Source organism: Papio anubis, chromosome 12 (genome assembly GCF_008728515.1).
Source record: "Papio anubis isolate 15944 chromosome 12, Panubis1.0, whole genome shotgun sequence".
In the NCBI taxonomy this organism is placed as follows: Eukaryota; Metazoa; Chordata; class Mammalia; order Primates; family Cercopithecidae; genus Papio; species Papio anubis.
In genome coordinates this window covers 104,424,646-104,430,645 of record NC_044987.1, presented here as the reverse complement: position 1 = coordinate 104,430,645, position 6,000 = coordinate 104,424,646, and the positions used below count along the sequence as shown (strand labels likewise).

General features: G+C 42.9%; 1 long non-coding RNA gene across 1 annotated transcript in view; it reads right to left on the bottom strand.

Moving 5' to 3' along the window:
• LOC108581912 overlaps positions 1–4,979 on the bottom strand; it is a 23,859-nt gene extending 18,880 nt beyond the window's left edge. The window contains exon 1 of the long non-coding RNA XR_001894796.3: positions 1,722–4,979. This is a non-coding gene — a long non-coding RNA (uncharacterized LOC108581912). The remainder of the gene's footprint in view (positions 1–1,721) is intronic.
• Positions 4,980–6,000: the final 1,021 nt, after the last annotated feature.

Here is a 6,000-nt window from a genome sequence, read left to right as displayed (position 1 = left end):
CCACTCTCTTCTGGCTTGGAGAGTTTCTGCCGAGAGATCTGCTGTGAGTCTGATGGGCTTCCCTTTGTGGGTAACCCGACCTTTCTCTCTGGCTGCCCTTAAGATTTTTTCCTTCATTTCAACTTTGGTGAATCTGGCAATTATGTGTCTTGGAGTTGCTCTTCTCGAGGAGTATCTTTGTGGCGTTCTCTGTATTTCCTGGATTTGAATGTTGGCCTGCCCTACTAGGTTGGGGAAGTTCTCCTGGATGATATCCTGAAGAGTGTTTTCCAACTTGGTTCCATTTTCCCCCTCACTTTCAGGCACCCCAATCAGACGTAGATTTGGTCTTTTTACATAATCCCATACTTCTTGCAGGCTTTGTTCATTTCTTTTTCTTCTTTTTTCTTTTGGTTTCTCTTCTTGCTTCATTTCATTCATTTGATCCTCAATCGCTGATACTCTTTCTTCCAGTTGATCGAGTCGGTTACTGAAGCTTGTGCATTTGTCATGTATTTCTCGTGTCATGCTTTTCATCTCTTTCATTTCGTTTATGACCTTCTCTGCATTAATTAGTCTAGCCGTCAATTCTTCCACTTTTTTTTCAAGATTTTTAGTTTCTTTGCGCTGGGTACGTAATTCCTCCTTTAGCTCTGAGAAATTTGATGGACTGAAGCCTTCTTCTCTCATCTCGTCAAAGTAATTCTCCGTCCAGCTTTGATCCGTTGCTGGCGATGAGCTGCGCTCCTTTGCCGGGGGAGATGCGCTCTTGTTTTTTGAATTTCCAGCTTTTCTGCCCTGCTTTTTCCCCATCTTTGTGGTTTTATCTGCCTCTGGTCTTTGATGATGGTGATGTACTGATGGGGTTTTGGTGTAGGTGTCCTTCCTGTTTGATAGTTTTCCTTCTAACAGTCAGGACCCTCAGCTGTAGGTCTGTTGGAGATTGCTTGAGGTCCACTCCAGACCCTGTTTGCCTGGGTATCAGCAGCAGAGACTGCAGAAGATAGAATATTTCTGAACAGCAAGTGTACCTGTCTGATTCTTGCTTTGGAAGCTTCCTCTCAGGGGTGTACTCCACCCTGTGAGGTGTGGGGTGTCAGACTGCCCCTAGTGGGGGATGTCTCCCAGTTAGGCTACTCAGGGGTCAGGGACCCGCTTGAGCAGGGAGTCTGTCCCTTCTCAGATCTCAACCTCCGTGTTGGGAGATCCACTGCTCTCTTCAAAGCTGTCAGACAGAGTCGTTTGGGTCTGCAGAGGTATCTGCTGCTTTGTTATTGTTTACTGTGCCCTGCCCCCAGAGGTGGAGTCTACAGAGACAGGCAGGTTTCCTTGAGCTGCTGTGAGCTCCACCCAGTTCGAGCTTCCCAGCAGCTTTGTTTACCTACTTAAGCCTGAGCAATGGCGGGCGCCCCTCCCCCAGCCTCGCTGCTGCCTTGCCGGTAGATCACAGACTGCTGTGATAGCAATGAGGGAGGCTCCGTGGGTGTGGGACCCTCCCAGCCAGGTGTGGGATATGATCTCCTGGTGTGCCTGTTTGCTCAAAGCGCAGTATTGGGGTGGGAGTTACCCGATTCTCCAGGTGTTGTGTGTCTCAGTTCCCCTGGCTAGGAAAAGGGATTCCCTTCCCCCTTGCGCTTCCCAGGTGAGGCAATGCCTCGCCCTGCTTCAGCTCTCGCTGGTCGGGCTGCAGCAGCTGACCAGTACCGATCTTCCGGCACTCCCCAGTGAGATGAACCCAGTACCTCAGTTGAAAATGCCGAAATCACCGGTCTTCTGTGTCGCTGGCGCTGGGAGTTGAAGACTGGAGCCGCTCCTATTCGGCCATCTTGCTCCGCCGTTATTTTCTGTATATACGTTATACTTCAACGCAAAGTTAAAAATAGAACGCTAACAAGGAAAGTTGGTAAAAATGGCAGATTACAAATCAGTGCAAAGTTTTGGAGGGAAATTTAAGGAAAAGCCTTGATAATATATATAACCATTACCCAATATTTTGTTTCTAGAAAATTACCCCTAGAACCAAACAAACATGCAAAGATTTGTGCAGGGTGTTGTCACACCATTATTTATAGTGGCAAAAACTGGCAACACCTAAATGTCTCACAACATGTTGAATACAGTGCAGCCATTCGAAACCCTATCACAGGAAAAAGCTATTGACTTTTGAAAATGTTCATGGTATATTATGAAATGAAAGAGCATGCTCAAAATAATACAAGCAATATGATCCTATTTGCAACAGTTAGAATGCTTTTAGTTGCAAATAATGAAATACGTTTCTAAAATAAGGGCAGATTATTATCTCAAATAACAGGAGTCCAAAGATAGGGCAATTTCAGGGATGGCTAATGAAGTTGCTCAAAAATGTTATCCAGGACCTAGACTTTTTCTTTGGTGGTGGTTTTTGTTTTCAGCCTAGTTCTTCCTTGCTTGCTGGATGACTGCAGCAGCTCCCTGAATCTCCACCTTGTAGAGCCAAGTTGAGCAACAGAAAGAGGACCATTATCTTCTGTGGACCTCTAAGAGCAAGGAAAACATTTCCCCAAAGCCGTTCTCATGTATCTCACTGGCCAGAACTGTATCACATGTCCAGTGTCTAAACTATTCACAGAAGAGGGAAATGGGATCGCTGTAATTATCTTAAATCAATCATGATTGGATTCCCTGGAGCTGTACTGTGCAGGGGATCACTTTCCCTAAGCCCATGGTGACAAGGAGCTTGAACACTTCTACAAAACCAGGGTTTTGCCAGCCAAGAAGAAGTGAGTAAAAGTGAAGACAGACTGGCACTGAATAGGCAACCCACAGTGTTCATCCCATCAAATACACACCAAAAAGGCATAAACCAAGCTCTGAACTTGCTCATAAACCTCACTTCTGGGTAGTAAAACTGTGGTTGATTTATTTTCGTGTTTTGCTCATGGTTTTTGTCGTTGGATATGTATTACGTTATAATAAAAAAAGTCTTAAATGTTATTTTCAAAACAATAATTTAAAAATAAAAGGGAGCTTAAGGATCATTAAGCACATCCCCAGCACTTTGCAAATTGAAAAGATATGTTCCTGAAAGGTAGAGTAATGCTTATGAAGCCACAGTCATTTCCTTTCTACTTCTATTTCCGTTCTGTTCCTCCATTCTTTCACAATCCGCCTCTGGGCTACTCATAGTCTGACTTGAAAGTCATGCTGGATGGAAGGAACCTCCAAGGACATCGAAGTCAACCTCTTACAGGAAACCCAGAATGAGAGCAGCTTATTCAAGGTCACCCAGATACCTAGGGAGAAGCACCCAAAGACAGTAATTGGCACTTTAGAAATCCTCTGCTGAGTTTACTTCTTCAATTCCTAAAGCCAGCCCAGGGGCAGCAAAGATTGAGCAAAACCCAGGAAAATACTGATGGCTCAGCCATCTTGCTGTAGAGAGAGGAGCAACAGCCTACTTAAGAATGTGCCACACATACCCCATCCCCAAATTAAAGTAAGAGTCCTCTTTCTAGTGTTACCTCTCTGCTGTTAACCTTGCCTTCTCTGCCAGCTCCATTCCCATAGGCTGGAAACATGTCCAATTTTCTCCCAACCTTTAAACAATAAAAATGTTTAACTCTGCCTTCTCTTTCTACCACTTTTCATCCAAATAGCTCAAAGAGATAATCTGTGCTTTCTTTTTCTAATTCCTTACCTCTCATTTTCTCCTCAACTCATTCCAATCTGCTATACCACTCCATGGGGTAATACCACTAACATTGTTCTTGCTAAGGACACAAGTGACCTCCTATCATGAAATCTGAGGAAATCCTTAAGTTCTTATCTTACTGGACCTCCCTGTTGCATTTAACCCTGTTGTCCACTTTCTCTTTCTGAATGATCTGCTCTCTTGGTTCCTATCTTGCCTTCCCCAATTCTCATAACTTTCTGGCCATAACTTTTTCTTCATAGGTGGGAAGACAGATAAAGACATATTTCTGATGATATTGTTTTAACATGACTGAAGCCTGACCCAGATTTTTTTTCAGTTATAGGAACCAACACATTATTCTTTTTGCTCAAACCAGTGTTCGTTGAGTTTCGGGCACTGGTCAATAGAGCTCAGCACAGCAGTGGAATCCTCTCCCTTGGTAACTCCTTCCCTTCTTCAACTGGCATCTATAGCACTAATGATAGTACTAACTAGACACAGATGCCCAAAGAGCACACAGTGGAAGCTAGACATACAGTTAGGGAGGAGTAACTCAAGAATGGCAATTTTGGATCCTCCAAACTGAGCAGCTTGCCTCAGCATACACCCCAGCTCACGGGTCTCATTTGATGCAGAGAGCAGCCTAAACCAAATGGATTTTGCTAGCTGAGCACTGCCACAACCATCAGCACCATTTGAGATGGGCCCCCACATACCAATCTGCTTCCTGGCACAGGAACCCTGAAGGGCAATCTCTCTGCCAGCCTTTGCCCTCTGCAGCTGGGTGAAGCTCACCTAAGACCATCCTACATCTCTGTCCACCCCCAGAGGACAAGGCACACGTGGGAAATCAATGACCCACCTATACAATCGCTGGGAAAGCTCGTATCAGCTACCAATAGTGATTAGACGGGTCTTTTGTTTAAAAATGGGAAGAGACGGTGAAAATTTTCTGGAGATGTGAGGAGTCAGTGGCCTAAACTGAATAATCAGACCAAATAGCTCATGCTAAAATAGAGTTAATGCAGGAGAAATAGAAAAGAACTTTAGTCTTACTATCATGTTCCTTAAGATTCATAAGTGTACTGCGCTGACAAAATAATCTCAGTTACAAAAAAAAAAAAAAAAAAAAAAAAGCAGTAGCATTTGAAAACAAAGTTATGGAGACTAGCATAAACTTGAGTTCAAAACTAACAAAGCCCGCTCACACAAAAATTTATAATAGCAGACAGGTGTGGAGGCACATGCCTATAATTCCAGCACTTTGGGAGGCTGAGGTGGATGGATTGCTTGACTCAGGAGATTGAGACCAGCCTGGGCAACATGGCAAAACCCTGTCTCTACAAAAAATACAAAAATCATCCAGATGTCATGGCACATGCCTGTAGTCCCAGCTACTTGGGAGGCTGAGGTGGGATAATCGCTTGAGCTTGGGAGGTCGAGGCTGCAGTGAGCTGAGACTGCACCACTGCACTCCAGGCTGAGCGACAGAGTGAGACCCTGTCTTACAAAAAATAAATAAATAAATATTATTTCAACATTACAATTAGCCACACATTTTTTTTAATTTTTAAAAAATGTATAATAGCAATTTGATGCAGCAGTATACTAAGGAAGAATTTGATGTATTTTATCCTAGGAATTCAAAGATGACTTAATAATTATCAACGCCTATAATGTTTTTCATGTTTCCAAATTATTGCAGAGCAATAATCATTACATCTAGAGGTTAATATGGAAAAATAGGTGCTAATACTGATAGATACCAAAAAAAGGCATTAATAAAAATTCCATTTTAACCAGGCACAGTGGCACACACTTGTAGTTCCAGATACTAGGGAGGCTGAGGCAGGAGGGTAGCTTGAGCCCAGCCTGGGCAACATAGTGAGACCCCCATCTCTAAAAAGAAGAAACCAATTTTAATTATATATATATATATATACACACACACACACTCTCTCTCTCTCTCTCTCCCCGCCCCCCCCCACCCTCTCTCCTACTAAAGTAGGAATAAAAGGACATTTCTAAAATGTAATGAGAATATCAGAAGCCTGCAGGAAACATCATGAGAACAGGAGAAAACCTGCCTTAGCAAACAAGAATGCTTGCTGTCTCCATTCCTAATTATCACTGTTTTGGAGCTTCTAGCTAATGCAGTAATATAAGAAAATTAACTAAGATTCATAAATATTTTTTAAAAGGAAGGCACAAAGTAGTTATTTGCATGAGATAATCTTGTCTATCAAAAAAGTTCCAGAGAATCAGCTCAGAACTAATGGAAACAATATGTGAATTTAGCAAGATAGCTGGTCAGAATATACATTTATAAGAGTCAATAGCTTTCC